Below are 19,577 nucleotides of genomic sequence, written 5' to 3' on the forward strand. Positions count from 1 at the left end.
TTATAAGTAAAATTTTTATATTTATATATTATATACTTGTAAAATGTATGGTATGTATAACGATGCCTCATTTAATTATGTGGATATATTATAGAAAATGCACCATAAGGTGATTCTGTTATTTTACTAATGATGCAGGGTACTTACTTAATTCTACATGTTATATACCACTACACACCTAGGTTATAATTTAGCCATTAGAGTACATAAAGTCCATCATTAATGAAAACATTGTGCTACATATGACTATTGGATTTAACATTATAGCAATCAATATAGATATCATGGTGAGGTGAGTTATTAGCCCTGTGGAACTAAAAACAGAATACTTCAGAAGACTCTGGCCATTTAGACAATGATGTAAGAGAAACAGAACTACCATAAAGGAGAAAAAAAAGATAAACTTTCCAAAAAAAATCTGCTTAAACAATGCAGTATCTGCATAATAAAAATGCCATTTTATCATTTCCTGGTATTAGTTAATAAATCATTCACTGGTAAAATATACCTTAATATAAAAGAAAAATATAAGATATGCCATAGTTTTTACAAGAAAGAAATTTATACAGTGTACATAATGGTCGGTGATTGTAATACCAGCTACTTGGAAGAAAAAGAAATATTGCAAAATTAAGATCAGCTTAAGCATCTTAGTGAGATGCTTACTCAAAATAAACTTTAGAAATGGCTGTGAATGTGTCTGAGTAGTATGACACACCTTTTTTAATCATGAAGAATATTAAATAATAATAACATTAAGAGACAGAAATATGGTTGTTTATTTTCAAAGTTAAATGATACCTTTATTTATTTATTTATTTATTTATTTTGAGAGAGAGAGAGAGAGAGAGAGAGAGAGAGAATTTTTTAATATTTATTTTTCAGTTTTTGGAGGAAAAAACATCTTTATTTTATTTTTTTATGTGGTGCTGAGGATCAAACCAAGCACCCCGCGGATGCCAGGTGAGCACGCTATGGCTTGAGCCACATCCCCAGCCCCTAAATGATCACTTTATAACAAAACAGGAAAATACTTAAATGCAAATCATATTTATAATATGATACCATTAAAGGGTACAAACTGAAGTAACAAATTGGGGAAAAAACTAATTGCCTCACATATGACAAAATGTATGCCTCACATATAAAAAAGGAGTAACAGAAGCTAGGGAAAGAGGATCCCAAGCCTTAGCAACACATCCAAGCCCATAAGCAAATTAGAGACCCTGTCTAAAACTTAAAAAATAAAATAAAAATATTAGGGGATGTTGCACAGTAGTTAAGAATCCCTGATTTTAAAACTGGGCACCAAAATAGTAAATAAAAATAGAAAGAATATCAAACACAGAGACTCCAAAATAGAGAAAGTAAGAGCTATGATTGGTGGCAGATTTTTATATTCCCAGCAGCTCAGGATACTCAGGAAAGAGACTTGTGAGTCCAAATCCAGTCTCAGAAGTTTAGTAAGGGCCTAAGCAATCAAGTGAGAACATGTATCAAAAGAAAATATTTTTAAAAATCTAGGATGTTGTTCAGGGGTTAAGTGCCTCTGAATTCAATGCTCGGTGCCAATAAAAGGAAGGGAAGAGATCAATAGCCACCTTTTAAAAGGAAACATACTGTTCAATAAATAAAAAATAGCTCAATAGCTTTAGAAATTTGAAAATGGCAATTAAAATCATATCTGTGGCACAAAAATTAAATAGTATAAGTAAAAACATGGAGCAAGTAAATTCTAAGGAACTAAAGACAGAGTAAAAATTGTTATTTCTTTTAGGAAAGGGGTATTGAAAATATATGTCTATTCCCCAGCAGAAGCATATGCTTATTAAAATTACTGCATATCTGAACCATGATAACATATAAGGATATGGCCGTATTGTTACAAACAGCTGAAATCCAGGACATGGAGAAAAGGCAATGTACATTGAGAAAGATATAACAAGAATAGTGTTAGAAAGGCAAAGGGAATACAGTGAGAAAATGATTTTCAAAACCCATTTTCATCATAATACATCCAGTTTGACAAATATGTGAGTCATCACATAATTTTATGTAGATGTCACATACATATGTTATTTTGCATTCATGCATGTATAAAAATATGTAGAGTTTGAGAAAATAAAAATATACAAAAGAACATAAAAGACTTTATTATACACATCATTGTGTACATGATAAAACTCATTACCAAGATGTAAAATTTCCCCTAAATCTACAATATCACTTCATTAAAATATTAGCATATTTTACTTTTAATGAGAGAAGTGACCAGAGAAAAAATTCTAAAATTCATCTGGAATGTTATATGTTATATTTGAAACCAGCAACCTGAAAATTCTGAATTTAAAGAACAACTTATTTTACAATAATAAAAAACAAAATCCATAGGTGAATGTATATGTATGTAAAACTTTATGTATACTTAATAGGAATTGAAAGGTCAACATAAATCTAAACACCTCAAGAACAACATCACATGTGAATGGTTGACATGGCCAACCTGGAGAAAGATCGACTTGGGGGCAGAATTCACTGGTGTAGTTTGTGTAAAATCTGCAAAACACATGACTACAATAATAGCCCAATGATAAAAGGCATACATTAAGTGAGGGCAATGTTGGGAATGTAAATAAGTAGTAGCTCCTGACTCACTTTCCATTAATGAATACATTAAATTGAAATATTATATTTCAAGTTCCTCTTAGGCAAAGTAAAAAAATGAGTTGAAAGATTTATATAAACTGTACAACTTGGAAAATGTCTACCCTTTGATGACCTTAAGAAGCTAGGGTAGGCTGGGATCTCAGTCCAGCCTTAGGCAATGTGCTACGTAATTGGAACAGAATTACCACCAGCTAGTGAAACCCCAAGAAGAGGAAGATTGGGACCATATATATAACACCCTACCTCTAAACTGTTTTCTGTGCTTTAGATCTTAATTTTGCTTGTGCTGAAGAAGGATCCTCACATTAATACCACTAAGAATACAGAAAAAAATAATAGTTATCTATGTTCTTCCAAGGGTTTCCATGGGCGTAAGACCCTGGGATTGGGACATAGAAGTTAAATCACAAATAACTTGGTTTATGCATTTATGGGTGTTCAGCACACAAAGAGCTCCAGTTTTCAGCTTGCCCCTCTAAAAATTCCATGACAGCCAATTTTTCCCATCTGAGTTAAATCCCAAGTGCCTACCCCCCAAAAAAAGAGAATAGTTTTGTCAATAATCTAATACCAAACAAAGAGTCAAGAAGCTATGGATATGGAAAAAAAGAAACCCCTTGCACTCTGTTGGTGAAAATGTAAGTTTAAAAAAGTCACTTGTGAAAATAATGTAAACTCCTTGAACTATTTAAAACAGAAATTACATATAACATGGTTAAATTAATTCTGGATATAAATTCAAGGAGTTAAAATGAGTAAGTAAAAGAAATGACTGCATGCCCATTATCATGTAGCAGTATTGCCAATAGTCAAAGAAAAAAAAAAAGAGACTTAAGTGAAGGATGTCTCATGAGATTTATTTCAGGTTCAGGGCATCCAACTACTCTCCAGATAATCTCCACAAAATATTTCAGAGTGCTTCTCCCTTTCCAGTGTACACATATGGTCTCAATACCCTGCACAGTAACTATTGCCTGGCTTTCAGGGTGACTTGCATTTTCCCAATAGATTTTTTTATTATCTAGGTGGAAGCAGAACTTCAGTCTCCTGAGCACTGTGAAGAAAGCCTAGAAATGAATCTGAAAGAATGACAAGCTCCAGAAATTAAAACTCGATCAGATAGTGTAAGTCATAGCTTTTGTACTTATCATAATTTGGATTAATCAATTATCATCCAAGAGCACCTGATTGGAAACTGCTTCTCTCCTAGTCTGAATCCATTAAGCCTACTATCTAATAACAGTAGATGGCATCACCTCCAGGAATGAATGAGGCCAGAATGAGTCAAGATATGCATGTTCTTGTGTGCATTCACTTCATTTTTTAAAGGTGATTATAATTGAGTACAGACAGCAGCTTTTTTAAAAGGCAAGTTTATCCAAAAGTTATGGAGTCTAGCCTGGCAATAGGATATTTACATTAAGCCTTTTATATAGGATAATATCAATGTATGAATTAAATGCATACATATAGTTAATTACTGAAAACTATATAAAGGGCAATAATTTTTTATTAAAGTCTCTTGATCTAATTTCTAAAAAGACAGTTAGAGCTCTCAACTGGGAAGCACTCCCCTAATCTCCAACTACAAATAATATGTTAGGCATAGGTGTAGATTTAACTATTTTAGTATATAAAATAAAAAAAGACATAGTTGAAATTTATTTTAATCACAAAACTGAATATATCTAGAGTATTCTTATTATGAGACAAATATAAAATTACTGATAAAGAATATATATGTATTTAGAACTCCATCCTCACAACTCCCTCAATTTTAATGCTCTAGCACAACTTAATTCATAATGATCACATTCCATTTTGAGAATATGGCTTCCCTGTCCTTGGGGAGTCAAAGTGCCTGGACCCCTGCATTCCATACAAAAGATATGAGAATACACTTTCTAATAAATGCTTTTCCACAAAACCAAACAGCAGTAGTGGCACTGCCCTCAGAAAGAGAAGTAAGACCAAAAGACAAGGTATAAAATATAAAGATTTTTATTTTCTATTTGATGCTGGACACAGACTCATTCCCATTTCAGATGTCAGATAGCATAACAGAGAGTTCCAAGAGTTGGATGTCTCATTTTGGTATACCTTTTCATAGCGTTGACTCTAAAACTTAAATATATGAAAGACAAACATCTTATTTTGTAACTTAGCCTTTGACCTAATGCCTACCTAAGCTGTGATATTGTTTTCTCAGTTTGTATGAGGTATTGTGACAGTTTTTGCATCAATCTGATGCATACATGTCTGCATAAGCTAATAGCACCTCAATAATGGTCCAGACTTAACTTAGGGAAAAAGGAAAACAGTACCAATAAGGCAACTGCTGTTTTCCACAGAATTTTCTCCAAGTATGTGACAGAATCTTGGTTTCCAATTATAAATGGTGAATGATTTACTCTAGAGCTTATTATATTATGATTGGGCTGCTTTATTAATTCAAGCTGGGCTTATCTGGGTTTTTCTGGTAGAAAAAGTTAGCTGATGGCTGGTGAACTTCAGAGGGTTAGCTATCATCCTCACAAGCAGCACCTTGATTCTCTGCTTTGATAATTCTGATTATTAACACTTCTGTTAATAAGTAAGAATGATTTTAAATAATGCAAGTTAACAATATTTCATCTTTATAAAACACAAAAACTAACAAAACATGGTGGCACATATCTAAAATCCCAGTGGCTCAAGAGGTAGAGGGAGAAAAATAATAAATTCAAAGTTAGCATCAGCAACTTAGTGAGGCTCTAAGCAACTTTGAGGGGTTCTGTCTCTAGATAAATATGAAAATGTATGGTGATGTGGATTAGTGGTGAAGTGCCTCTGGTTCAATCCAAGGTAAAAAAAAAGTGTTTTTTTTTTTTTTTCCTAAAAATGTTGTGCTTCAATTTTTTTCACTAGTTGATCTTGTTAATGTCTCATAAAATTAAGTAAAAATGTTCTGTCATTACATATTATATCTTACTGACATTGACATATCCTATTACCTTAATCATTATAATTATTTGAATATTCAGGTAGTATATATACAAATAAGATTGAGCAACACAACAATGGATGAAAACTAGAAATCTATAAGTAAACTCCATAGCTCTGGTCAATTTAATTTTGGCAATTGTGTCAGAAAAATTACTGGAGAATAAGTAGTCTCTTCTTTAACGTAGATTGATATAAATGCATGCTTATGTTTTAAGTAATGTTATTGGATTTTACATGAGATTATGTAAAATATTTAACATAAAATGTGTTTTACACTAAAATATAGTAATTAAAACTATAAAAAGTTATGAAGAAAACAATCACATATTTATAAATCAGATTAAGCTGTGGAATCTTTATTATGCTTCCAAAGTAAAAATAAGAAATAAGAAATTGGACTTGAAAAAACTTCTGTACAAAATTAACCTCACCATGAAATTGAAGACATAATTATCAAGTTTTCCTTTTTGTTTTCAAAGAACTATCCTTTACACGTTTTTAGCCTTGGCTAGAGGGCAGTCATTCCTCCTTATTGAGAGGCTGATTGAGCCCAGAGCCCAAATAATTACCTTTTTAGGCTCTCATACTCCAGTGACAAAATGCACCCTTCATAATTACCCAACAATAAGGGAATAAACCATTAAAAAATGTTATACATGCCAGAGACCCCAAAATTTTTAAGCTGTTAAATCAATGATAATTCCTAAAATCTAGATGACTTCATAGTACATAGTATATAGTACAGAGTACATAGAACTGCTACCACAGTTCTAATATGTTTTTGTTATACCTTTGAATGAACAACTATGTGTTTATTTTTGACATCATTCTTTTATTCCTTTTGCCTATCCAAAGCAACTGTTTTATATTATGTAAACAAAAATTATAAATATTTGCAATAATACCCTAAAATAAAACAACATAGAAAAGAAAAAAAAATGTAAATATGCAGAATATTGAAAATTCCATGCCTCTCTGATACAAAAGTAAAATTACATTGATGGTTTCTTGGTAAAATAAAGAATTAATAGATGAAGAAGCATTTATTTCTGAAATATACCAAAAGTAACTGGAAATGTATTGAGACTGTCATTCATATAGGAATATTTATTACTGAACCATTCATAAGAACCAATATGTAAAATCAATGCAAGGTAAATAGATAAATGGAAACATGTAAATTTTCACAGTAGACTATTACTCAGGAAAGTTATATTTGTGTTGCTAGAAATTGAACTCTGGGCCTCACACAGGCTAGGAAAGCACACTACCTCTGAGTTATTATCCCAGCCATATTGAGCAAGTACGATTCATGAGAGCACTAAATGTTACAATGAATGTGTACATGGAAACTTTAAGCTAATTGAAAGTAAGGAGAGAAACTATAATGTGATTTACAATTAATATTATATTTAATTTTTTTGCACAAGTAAATTCTTGAATCCAAAACACATATAAGTCATTGCCTAGAGCTATGTGAAAAATAAAAAAGGAAAAACTTGTAGTGGGCAGTAATTTCTTTTCATCTAAAATAGTTTCTGAAGCTAAATGCTGGGGATGGTAAACACGTGAATATACTAAATGATAAAGAATTACACCCTGAAAATATTTATAAAGTTAATTTTAAGTTCACATGTGCTTTCTAGGAATGAAAAGATAAATAATTTATGGAATTCATAAAGCAGCCAAAATTAAAGCCTGTAAAATAGGGAAATAAAAATGTAACTTATTACTGTTAAAAAAACACTGAGTTTTCATTGTGAGATCCACTTACATTTATGTGAATATACTGTGACTTTTTAAATTTTCATTTATACTTCATAATTTGTAATAAGTATATAAGAAAACTATGTCTATACATCAACCACTATTGTAAAGTTGTCAAGTTTTTAACATTCTTATATGAATTAATATTCATTTTTTGTGAGTGTGTGTATGCATGCACCAATGGAGATCAAACCCAAGATCTTGCACAAGCATGGCAGGTGTTTGACTGTTTTGCCACAACCCATGTAAAATGTATATTTTTAATCTTGGTTGCCTCTCTCTCTCTCTCTCTCTCTCTCCCTTTCTTTCTGGCTCTCTTTGTCTCTCTCTTAGCCCCTCACTCTCTATCTTTCTCTCATTCTCTCTGTTTTGTATGTTTGGACACAGATGGCACCCTGGGGTCATTTACCACTGAACTACATCCCTAGTCCCTTTGATTTATTTTGGCAGAGAGTTTTCCTAAGTGTATTAAGCTGGCCTCTAATTTATAATCCTCCTGCCTCAGCCCTCAGTCCTGGGATTACAGGCATGTCTTGCTTTATCTGTCTATTTATCTCTTTTTGAAAAAATATATAATGCCAATTTTCAACTGTATTATATTTCTTATTGCAAAAGTGAACATTTATTATGTTCTAATTAACATTCTACTAATACTCTATTGATTGTTGTTGCTGTTTTATGGGTGAATAAAAATTTCACATGATTAACTAATATTTTCTAATACTTCACATATATGCTTTCTTGTATTGCCTATTTATTTTTTGTAGAATATAAACTTGATCTCCCTGCTGATTAGTGTGCTCCATCTCACACAATCCTCAGTTCTCTGGGCTCCTCAGCCTCCTCACTCCTACTTTTGCTCTACTTCAGTGTTGGCAATCTCTCTTACCTATGCTCTTGCATATGTCATGGGTCTTACTCTAACATAGCAAGGAACAAGTCTGCATTAAAACAAACAAAAATCATCTATAACTCATAGCCATGTTTTCAGACAGAAGAAACTATGCATAGGGACAGTCAGATTTATGAAAAAGGAGTCACAAGGCATTTACTAAAAGACAAAATGAAACCTGAGAAATAAGAGCCTGAGCATAAAGTTTCCTGACATGTTATTTACTCATAAGTTAAATGAGTAATTCACAAAGATGCAAATTACACAATTTATCATACGTTGGTAAAACTGGCAATTTTGGAGGCTGAGGTCAGAGGATTATGAATACAAAGCAAACCACGCGTGGTCATTCTATTTTTAATTGTGCTCTCTTAAAATCTAATAACTTTAGGGGGCAGTGGAGCACTACTGTAATCACAGAAATGTTGCAGGTTGAGTCAGGAGGATTGCAAGTTGGAGTCCAACTTCAACAACTTAGTGAGGTCCTATGTAACATAGAGAGACCATGTCTTCAAATTGAAATTCTCAGGCTGTGACTCATTGGTAAAGTGTCAATGGGGTCAATCCCCAAAACCCTTAAAATGACTAATATCTGAAATTTACTAAAAATGAATTAATTATCTAAGTTTTTTTTTCATTCCTAGTTTTTTTTTATTGGTTGTTCACAACATTACAAAGCTCCTGACATATCATATTTCAAACATTAGAATCAAGTGGGTTATGAACTCCCATTTTTACCCCAAATACAGATTGCAGAATCACATCGGTTACACATCCACATTTTTACATACTGCCATATTAGTGACTGTCATATTCTGCTACCTTTCCTATCCTCTACTATCCCCCCTCCCCTCCCCTTCCATCTTCTCTCTCTACCCCATCTACTGTAATTCATTTTTGAGGAATGTCCATACTTTTTTCCAGAGTGGTTGTACTAATTTGCAGTCCCACAAACAATGTGTAAATGTGTCTTTTCCCCTACATCATCACCAATATTTATTTGTATTCTTGATAATTGCCATTCTGACTAAATTGAGATGAAATTTCAATGTAGTTTTGATTTGTATTTTCCTGATTGCTGAAGATGTTGAACATTTTTCATATATTTGTTGGTCATTTGTATTTCTTCTTTTGAGAAGTATCTGTATAGGTTAGTACTTTTGCCTGCTTATTAATTAGATTATTTGTGGGGTTGTTTTTGGTGGTTATTTTTGTTTTGGGTTATTTATGTATCTGAATATTAATCTCTTGCCAGTGAAGCAGATGGCAAAGATCTCCCATTCTATCTAATAGTTTTTTTTAATTACAAAATTAGCACTTAGTTGAAACAAATACGGCCTACAAGTTTTTTAGCCTCTACTTTAATTTCTATTTGAAGGAGATAACTAACAGTTGCAAATCAAAGGAACATGATATATATTGTAAATAACTGATGAAGTGTAATCTCCTGAGACCAGGACATATACATTACTTTTAGTTCATTATCCAGTTTCATAAAGCCTAATTATAATATTATGGGTTTAATAACCAGTTTTATTAACAAATATTAATTTAGTAATAAAATAATAAACAAATGTGAAGTATGTGTCTTGTTGTGGATGGACTTTTAATTTTTATTTATTTATGTATATGTGATGCTTAGAATTGAACCCAGTACCTCAAATTTACTCAGCAAGAATCAGGCATGATGGTGTACATCTATAATTTTAGTAAGTTGTGATGGTGAGGCCAACCAAATAAGTACAAGATTCCTTGTTATGATGGTGAACTTCTGTAATACCAGTAGCTCAGAAGGAAAAAGCAGGTAATTCTCAAGGTTAAAGGCAACCTCAGAGATTTAACCAAAAAAAAAAAAAAAAGTTTTCCAAGTAACTCAGAGGTTAAGTTCCTCTGGGTTTAATTCCTGATACTAATGAAAGTACAAAACTAATTGGGCAACTTAGGCAGAGATGATTTTGCTCAATTATAAAGCACTGCTAGATTTTATCCCCAGTACAAAGAAGAACAAAAATAAGAATAAAATAAAGAGTCACACATTTACTTAAGTCAATTCCACAGTAAAATTAAAAATTAATTAATTAATTAATCAGTGCTTTTTGAGGACTGATTTCCATTGGTGAATAACTAATGTGGCACTAAGTACATGCTAGACTAGAAGATACACATCTGGAACTTTTGGTTGCACTCCAAAAAAAAGTGCAAATTAGTAGAATTAAACAAGGATTTTTGTACCAAGCCAAATGTATGTGTATGGGTGATGAAAAAAAAATGTTAAACACTTCAGTCTGAAGACACTCTCTATTTTTTACATGTTTTCCCTTTAGAAACCTCAAAATATGTGTCAAACAATATAAAGAAGAATACTAAGAATGCTTACCACATAGCGAGAGGTTTTTTTGTTTGTTTTTGTTTTTATTTTTTATTTTTCAGGTCAGGGTTTTTGAGCAACTAAGGACATATATTTTAAATATGCAATTTTATATGTTGCTTTCAATATCCATTAAGAAAGTAGAAAAATGTGTATTTCTATTGCTTTTATACTTTTGTTTGTACCTTTACTTGTCTATTTTCTTGAGCTAATTTTCTGGACCAGCAATTATAAATACTTGGAATTTTTTTTTCCTGTTCACTAGTTCTGCTGGGCTAACCTTTCATGAATATCTTCATGCTGTCATGCTAAAGGTCTCTCAAAATATCATATTTTAAAGAATGTTCACTGAGTAAATTATGAGCTGTTTCTAACGGACACATTGTGGTAACATATTAATTACTAAAACAACTCACAATCACCTATGAAGTAGTCACACTACTATTTTCTTTATAGGCTTATCAGATGTGATGATAACCTGAATAAATACAATTAAATATTTATTTTTTGAATGAAACTAAATTTTGTCATTGGCCTACTCATCATAAAATGACAAATTTGAGTAGAAACAGTAAAAAGTGTATCTGAAACTAGCTACATTGGGGTCATATAAGATTGAAGAAATATGAGCTTATTCATTTTTAGTTACTACATAGCTACAAAAATATTAAATGTTGCAAAACACTGTCAATAACATGACATTAACATGATATATATTTAATTTAGTAAGTACAACAGAAAAATTATAGAGAAACATTACCCCCCCAAAAAAAATTTTGCTACCACAATAATAATTGCATAATGAATGGAAATATATTTCTGTAAGTGCAACATAGTTGTATTTGCAAGTTTAAAATGACATCAAATTAAGACATGCAAGATCTAGCTGGGTAAGGAGGCGTAAGCCTAGAATCCCCGTAGCTCTGGAGACTGAGGATGGAGGATTTCAACTTCAAAGCTATCCTCAGCAACAAGGCACTAAGCAAATCTGTGAGGCCCTGCCACCGAATCAAATACAAAATAGGTCTGGGTATGAGTAGGGTACTCCAGTAGCCCTGAGTTTGGTTTCTAGTTATCCCCACCACCAATCAGAGACTTTGATGGGAAACTTTGAAGAAACCAATATCAATGAGGTAGAAAAGTAGAGAATGGGACCATAAAATTGATCAAAGTACATTCACTTGATGAAACAAATGATAGGAAACTAGCCAACAAATTGATCAAATTTAAATTGAATAGGTTAAAAACCTGGGAATAAAACAGCCAATCTCCAAAATATAGAACTAGAATGATCAGAGTATATATATAACAGTAGAAAACCTCCTTCTGTGAAAATCAGTTTTTTTTAAATTTTTTTTAAAGAGAGAGTGAGAGAGGAGACAGAGTGAGAGAGAGAATTTTTTTTAATATTTATTTTTTAGTTCTCCGCGGACACAACATCTTTGTTGGTATGTGGTGCTGAGGATCGAACCCGGGCCGCACGCATGCGAGGCGAGCACGCTACCGCTTGAGCCACATCCCCAGCCCGAAAATCAGTTTTTTTAGTTCCAAATAATAAAATGAATCTTTATTAGGTTCATAAGAAAATAATAGTCAAGGCAGAAGTTATCAGAAGTAACTAAAAGCAAAGAGAACATGTGAGTATCTAACATGAAGAGAATGGTTTAGCAAAGAACACCAATAAGTTACATCACAAACAAACAGGTATTTCTCTCTCTCTCTCTCTCTCTCTCTCTCTCTCTCTCTCTCTCTCTCTCTGTTTTGAGTGTGCTAGGGGATTGAACCCAGGGCCTTATGCATGCAAGGCAAGCACTCTACCAACTGAGCTATATCCTCAGCATTGGAAACTAGTATTGAAAAATGAATCACAAATAAACTTAAATACTATTCAGAAATTTAACATTGCTTTATCAACCTGTTTCTTACAGGGAAAGGCAGGGAAGTTTCAATCATGTTTTATAGCAAATTTGTTCAATGTTCTCTTAATTCCTACTTAATTCTGATCACATTATTATCGTGGAAATTTGAATACATAGATTTAATTTTCAGTAATTTCTGATTTTAATATGGCTAAAAAATTAAGTCACTTATTGGAATGAAATAACCAGAAATTATTTCTTACAATTATGGATTATTTAAATACAAGACTTTCACAGTGTGAATGACTGAGTATATAAATTTTTATCAAATTGATGAAATAGCCATACTTCCTATAATAGTCTAAGAGACAGTTATTACTTGCATTTTCTCAAATCTTATAGCTTCTAGTGTTCTTTACCTTATGACCACAAATACTTCTCTTCTGAGTCGGTGGAATACAAAAGATAGATAAACCTTCTCACAGGGAAGATGATAGTAAAACAGCAGGGAACTACCCTCAATTCCCACAGGGTCTGAGAACCATATCATACGATATGGAAGACCCTCCTATAGACTGACTATTTCAAACATTGTTTGCAAAGATAGAAAAAAGTCAGTTTATTGAACAAAGTGAGTGAAGTGGGTTTGTGCCTCTGCAGATGAGAATAAACTGTAAAAAAGCAACAAAAGTGAGTTCAGGACTGGGCATTACAAGACTTAGCTGACAAAATCCTGAAAACAAAAGAAAACAAAAATTCAGAAAGCACTTTACCCACCTAAGCTTATTTGAGAGAACCAAATTCAGATGAACAGCAGAGGAAAGAGGCATACCCAAAGTGATATAACAGTATCTATTTTTATTAATTTTTTATTATTATTCCCCACAATTATAGAGTTCTGTATCACGTCAATTACTACTTTCTTCATCTTTTAGGTGTTATCATTACCTTGTACATAGAACTCATGCTGTTATCATTACCTTGTACATACAACTCATGTACACTGAATTTACTATTTTATCTTTTTCTCTGTATAACTGTATATGTATGTGTATATTTTTATCTAACATTTCCAGGATTCTGCCATTAAAATTTCTTTGGTACCACCTCCATGAAATGCATTTTTGTCACTTCAGTTCAGTACATCTAAATGTTCTATTCCACGTAGTTGGGAAAGATGGAGGCTATTGCAAGGTTTTTCTTATTTTACTAATTATCCACTAGAAGTAAAGATCAACCTTGGTGCCTCCACAGGATTTAATTCTCATTCACCTTTCTTATACATAGTGTTTTATTTTTTATGCAAGCAGCAATAACTGTATTTAAAAGGTGAATAAAAGATTCTGATGTGGACATGGTGCTTTAGAGGTCCCCAAATCCCTAGGGTGGTGTTCTGACTCCACCTTACCACTGAAGCATCTTGATTACATTCCACCTTGGACACTGGTACTATGCTTCCACTGAAAGTGATTCATTAGTTATGAATATTCTTCTTTTTCTACTCTCAATACTCTTGGAAATGTTGGGATTCGTGATAGGTTTAGAATCATAATTTTCAACACACTTATCATAGATGCATTTGAGAACAAGAGACCACACGTATCTAAGACGAAGAAAGAAGAGAAATAAGACCATTTATCAATACTAAAGAGGTAACAGAATAAAATCTGGGAATAAAATAGTAGTCATCTAATAAATTTTTTCAAAAAAATATTTTAGATGGTAATATATTACTGCATTAGAAAAAAGTGATGTAAATGCAATTTCAATTATTAGAGTTGTGACTGATTATTTTAAAGAGAGTATCAAAAGCTGTGTGCAGTGGTACATGCCTATAATTCTGGAGTCTTCTGAGGTTGTGGATGAGAGATCACTAGTTCAAAGCCAGCCATCCTCAGCAACTTAGTGAGGCTCTAAGAAACGTCACAAAACCTTTTTCCTATATAAAATATTTTATAAAGGGCTGAGGATGTTTCTTAGCAGAAAAGCATTCCTGGGTTCAATCTGTAATATGAAAGAGAGAGAGAGAGAGAGAGAGAGAGAGAGAGAGAGAGAGAGAGGTGGGGGGGTAATCAGTGAAACTTTAAGGATCAAGGATTTAAACAATTTAAAAACAATAGTGAATTTGTTGATGAAAACTCATCTATATTTATTAAATGCTGCATTCAGAAATTAGTATGTTCTCAAACATATACAAGTGGGAGAGGAGTCCTATTTTAAGGTGTAAATAGGAACAAAGAAAAAATTTGACTCATCTTTTAATTGACCCAGATGCCCACTTTAGTTTGTGATTGGAATTATGCTCAGGAGATAGATCCTTAAGCTGTTTAAAATAATGTTTTTAATCAAGTATTTATAAAACAAGATTAAGGTCTAATATAAATCAGGTTTGGCAAGGGGGAAATTGTTCAAATAATAAGTATATACATAAACACATAAACCAATATTAGAGAAGTTAACATTTGGGATATTTATGCCATTATATGATCACTAATAATGTAAAAACAATGACAAGAAAAAGTGAGTAAATAAATAAATAAATAATTGAATGAATGAATGAATAACTAAAAAGTACAAGGATGTAATGTGACTGCAATTGTAAAAGAGAGCTTGTACCCTTGAAAAAGTGTAAAGGTACTTTCAATATGGTGTTCTACTACTTACTGAGGCATACCTTATGAACTGTCAATTCCACTTCTAGATGGGAAGTGTTAAAAAGAGAACCCACACAACTGGTTCTCTCACTTGGGAATAGTGCAACAGTTACCTTTTTCTTTCTTCCCAAATTTTATTTCTGCTTCCAAGAACACTACCCATGTAACCTCATGATGCCATTGTAGACTTGTTGCATCTGAACCCTTCTGCTGCTCAAGTTTTTTTTTCATTGATCTTTTTCTCCCTACCCCCATATATTCCACAATTTTTAATGTGTTTATTTTCAGTTGTATTTGGACACAATATCTTTATTTTATATATTTTTATGTGGTGCTGATGATCAATCACAGGGCCTCTTATGTGATAGGTCAGAAATATGGAGCTGAGCCCAGCCCCTACATCAATACTTAAAAAAAAATAATGTCACCTACATACTTAGCATCTACCAGTCTTACATTCTGATCCATCCATTTCCAGCTTTTTGCATGAATAATTTTGAGATTTTTTTTCATTCAGACATCAATAGTCCAGAGTGCTCAGAATTGGGGGTAAATTTTACAGAATATTAGAGGTCAATTACACAACATCAAAATTTATATAGTGGGATGCACCTAAAGCTGAGGATAAAAAGAAAATCTACAGACTTCACTAGTTAAAATAAAAGGTCTAAAATTCAGAAAAATGAATAATTTTGAAATGACAATTTCATAAAAAGGAGAATAAAGGGCAGAACATACTAAGCAAAAGCAAAATTTTCACACCACAAAAAATGTACATCTGCATAGAGTGTCATGTATGCGTGCTTCCAAAAGACAAATTAAATTGAAAGAGATATGATTAATTTGAGATGTAGCAATAAAATATTAATTGTATATAATAGTAATATATATGTACCTGTACCAAATATGCCTCATTTAATAATAGGTATACATTGAACTCTAAACTTTTTTTAACTTTTTTTTTAATTTATCTTAGGCTACATATTAGATTTACTTGAAGTACATCACTGAAAAAGAGATGAATTTTACCACACATTGTTGTACAATATGAACCTATAGAAATAGATACCTTATAATAATATGAATAAATAGATGTGTGTAAGTAACATAGAACCTTTATTAAGAAAAAGAAAATGAAACAAAGCAAAACAAACAACAAGAAACTTGAAATTTAGAGAAAGTTTGCAGTGCTTTGCAGAAATAGAAATATGACATTCTTTCCAAAAAAAAAAAAAAATCATTGGGACAAAAAATTATTTTTGGGGAAAACTATATTATATGCTTTCTTAATATCAGAAGAAACTCATTTTCAGGAGCATTATATACTTCAATATAAAAATAAAATAGAGTTGTGGATGGTATTACACAAATAATCTCAATGAATTGGGAGGTAGAGGCTGAAGAACCAAAAGTTCAAAGAAAGTCTTGTCAACACAGGAAGGCCATGACCACCATGAGGAAGTTTCTGTCTCAAAATAAAATATTGAATGGCCTGGGTATATGGCTGTGGCTTAAGGGTATACCACCCCTAGATTCAATAACACATATATATCTGTCAAAAGTTACTATAACAAAGAATTTATGCTAGGTGTGGTGGCACATGCCTGCAACCCCAAAACTCTGAAGACTGAGGCAGGAGGATTTTGAGTTCAATGCCAGCCACAATAAAAAGTGTCACTAAAAAGCTCAGTGAGACCCTGTCACTACATAATATATAAAATAATCCTGGGAATATGATTCATTTGTCAGTTACCCCTGCATTCAATTCCCAGCATGAATAGAAGAGATTTATATGGAAAATGTCATAGTACTTGCCTCTAATGCCATCTATTTGGAAGACTAAGGCAGAAAGGTTAAAATTTCAAGGTTAGCTGGGCCACTTGCCAACAACCTGTCTCTATATAAGATTTTGAAAAAATGCCTGGGGATGTTGATGAGTGTAATGGCAACTTTGGATTAAATCTCAAGAACCACAAAACAGAGCAGTTATTTATTTTCAGAAAGTTACATAAATATGTTAAAAAAATTATAAATTGGGCAACATTAAGAAATAAACTTTTTTTCATTAAGTGGTACAAAGATGGACTGGAGTTCTGGATCAGTAGCAGATCACTCACCTGGCACATGTGGGGTCCTTGGTTCCATCCTCAACACCACATAACAATAAATAAATAACATAAGGGTAGTATGTCCAGCCACAGCTAAATAATAACATAATTTTAAGAAAAGGTATAAAGAGAAGTGGGAGAACTCATGAGCTCACATAATAAAAGTAAAGAATATTTAATTAAAAAAATGACACTTATGGTAGGAGAAATGTTCAAAAATTATAACCTCTTAACATCTTAACAAATTATAAAAATGCAAGTTAACATCTGATGCCAAAAAAAAAAAAAAAATTACACAGTATTGATGAGGACCAGAAACAAATTCTCTTGAATTACAGAAACTATATAAATTGCTATTATTTTTTGTGTAAAGTGTTTATTTAATATATATGATACTCCTCAAACAGTAGCAAAGCCTATATAAAATACTGTGTTTCTGATCCTGATAATATGTAGTTATATGATAGCATAAGGCTACAGATATGTTCATCCATGCTGTTGAAACCAGAAAAATAGGTGAAAAGAGGAGGAACATTCAAAGTGAAATAAATCCTATAGTTTGAAAAAATTGCTTTCTTGGGATCAGACACATTTTTAGTTTCACTGAAGTGGCTCCTGTTTTCTCCACATTGTCTCAAAATAAAACATAAAAAGGACTGGGGATGTGGCTCTGTGGTTAGCACTCCTGGGTTTATCTCCCAGTGCCAAACCAAGTAAGGTGAACAATTTCTGAAAGATTACAATTATGCTAGTATCCATATACATGTAAAAATATTAGTGAAAATTTAAAAATTTATAAATATATTTTTATGAAAAAAGGGTTAATGTTCTTCCAAAGCTCAAGAAAAAATGACATATAATCCACTAATAATTTGGGGTAGCAAAGCAAGTCTTCACATGCCTATGCTCCAGTGGCTCAGGAGTATAAGAAGGGAGAATCTCAAGTTCAAAACCAGTCTTAGCAATTTAGCAAGGTTGTAACCAAATGAGTGAGATGCTGTCTCAAAAAAGGGGTACAGGTTGGTGTATAGCACAGTGAAAAAGAGTCCATGGGTTAATCTATAGTGACTCAATAACTAAAAATAATAATAATAAATCTGGCTAAAAAGTACCATACAATCCAGTAATAATATTTCTGGGCATACATCTAAATGAATTGGAAAACTTTTCTCAAAGAAATAACTGTAATTCCATTTTTACTGTAGCTTTATTCACAGTATCTAATAAAAAAATGAAATGCCAGTCAGGCATGGTGGGAAATGCCTCTAATCCCAGGGGCTTGGGAGTTTGAGGCAGAGGATGGAGAGTTCAAAGCAGCCTCAGCAATGGTAAGGCACTAAGCAACTCTTTCCAAAGAAAATGTAAAATAGGGCTAAGGATGAGCCTAAGTCGTGGAGTGCCTCTGAGTTTAATTCCTGGTATGCACCCCCCCAAAAAAAACATCCTTTTAGATGAAAAGAATATCAAAAGATTTCTTCCAGCTTCACAGCATTGAACTACTCCCCTTAGATGCCACACACTTATAGTTCAAACTGATCTCTAGAAGACAAGACTCAGATAATGATATTTTCCAAATAGGCTAAGAGACATTGATATCTGTGGACACCTTATGTCAGACTGTTCTAAAACTGAGGACTGGGCAAATATGGGACGTTGGAATGAGAACACAACACAGTTAAGTTCTTCAAAGGGGAATCTTAACTCAGACACTGTGATATCTGAAACCACAGTTGGAGATAAAATTAGATTCTTTGCTTCACTGATTTCTGGGTTATTAATTCAAACCAAACAGATATTGAAAAAGTGTTAAGGCTACTGGTTAATGTATGTAAAACAGGTTATTAAAAATGTATCAGATTAGGGCTGGAGTAACAGAATGCTTGCCTAGCATGGGTGAGGCACTGGGTTGGATCCTCAGATCCACATATCAATAAGTAAAATAAAAGTCCATTGATAACTATTTTTTTTAAATGTACCAGGTTTCTCACATGGCTTTTGATGTTCAGATTCACTATGTACTCTACCCTTTGTGATTAAACTTCCTTAGAGTTTAAATCAAGTTCAGTCCCATCTTTATTTTCCTCCACACTAGGACACAGATGTTTCCTGGAAATGTTTGGAATGCTTATACAGGTCATTTTAATAAAGTGGTCTTACATATATGGAGGGAAAAACATCAATTAAGGTCCCATTACATTTTTAAAAAGTATTTAATTGGGACTGTGAGGATGGCCTTAGCCCTGAGCTTAAACAACTCCATTTTAAAAACTCCAGTTT

At 32.5% G+C, this 19,577-nt stretch overlaps 1 long non-coding RNA gene across 1 annotated transcript in view; it reads right to left on the minus strand.

Moving 5' to 3' along the window:
- LOC308640618 overlaps nucleotides 1–14,022 on the minus strand; it is a 29,149-nt gene extending 15,127 nt beyond the window's left edge. Inside the window, exon 1 of the long non-coding RNA XR_014020316.1 lies at nucleotides 13,947–14,022. This is a non-coding gene — a long non-coding RNA (uncharacterized lncRNA). The remainder of the gene's footprint in view (nucleotides 1–13,946) is intronic.
- Nucleotides 14,023–19,577: the final 5,555 nt, after the last annotated feature.

The sequence above is a fragment of the Spermophilus citellus genome (genome assembly GCF_964194105.1).
Source record: "Spermophilus citellus genome assembly, contig: SCAFFOLD_238, whole genome shotgun sequence".
In the NCBI taxonomy this organism is placed as follows: Eukaryota; Metazoa; Chordata; class Mammalia; order Rodentia; family Sciuridae; genus Spermophilus; species Spermophilus citellus.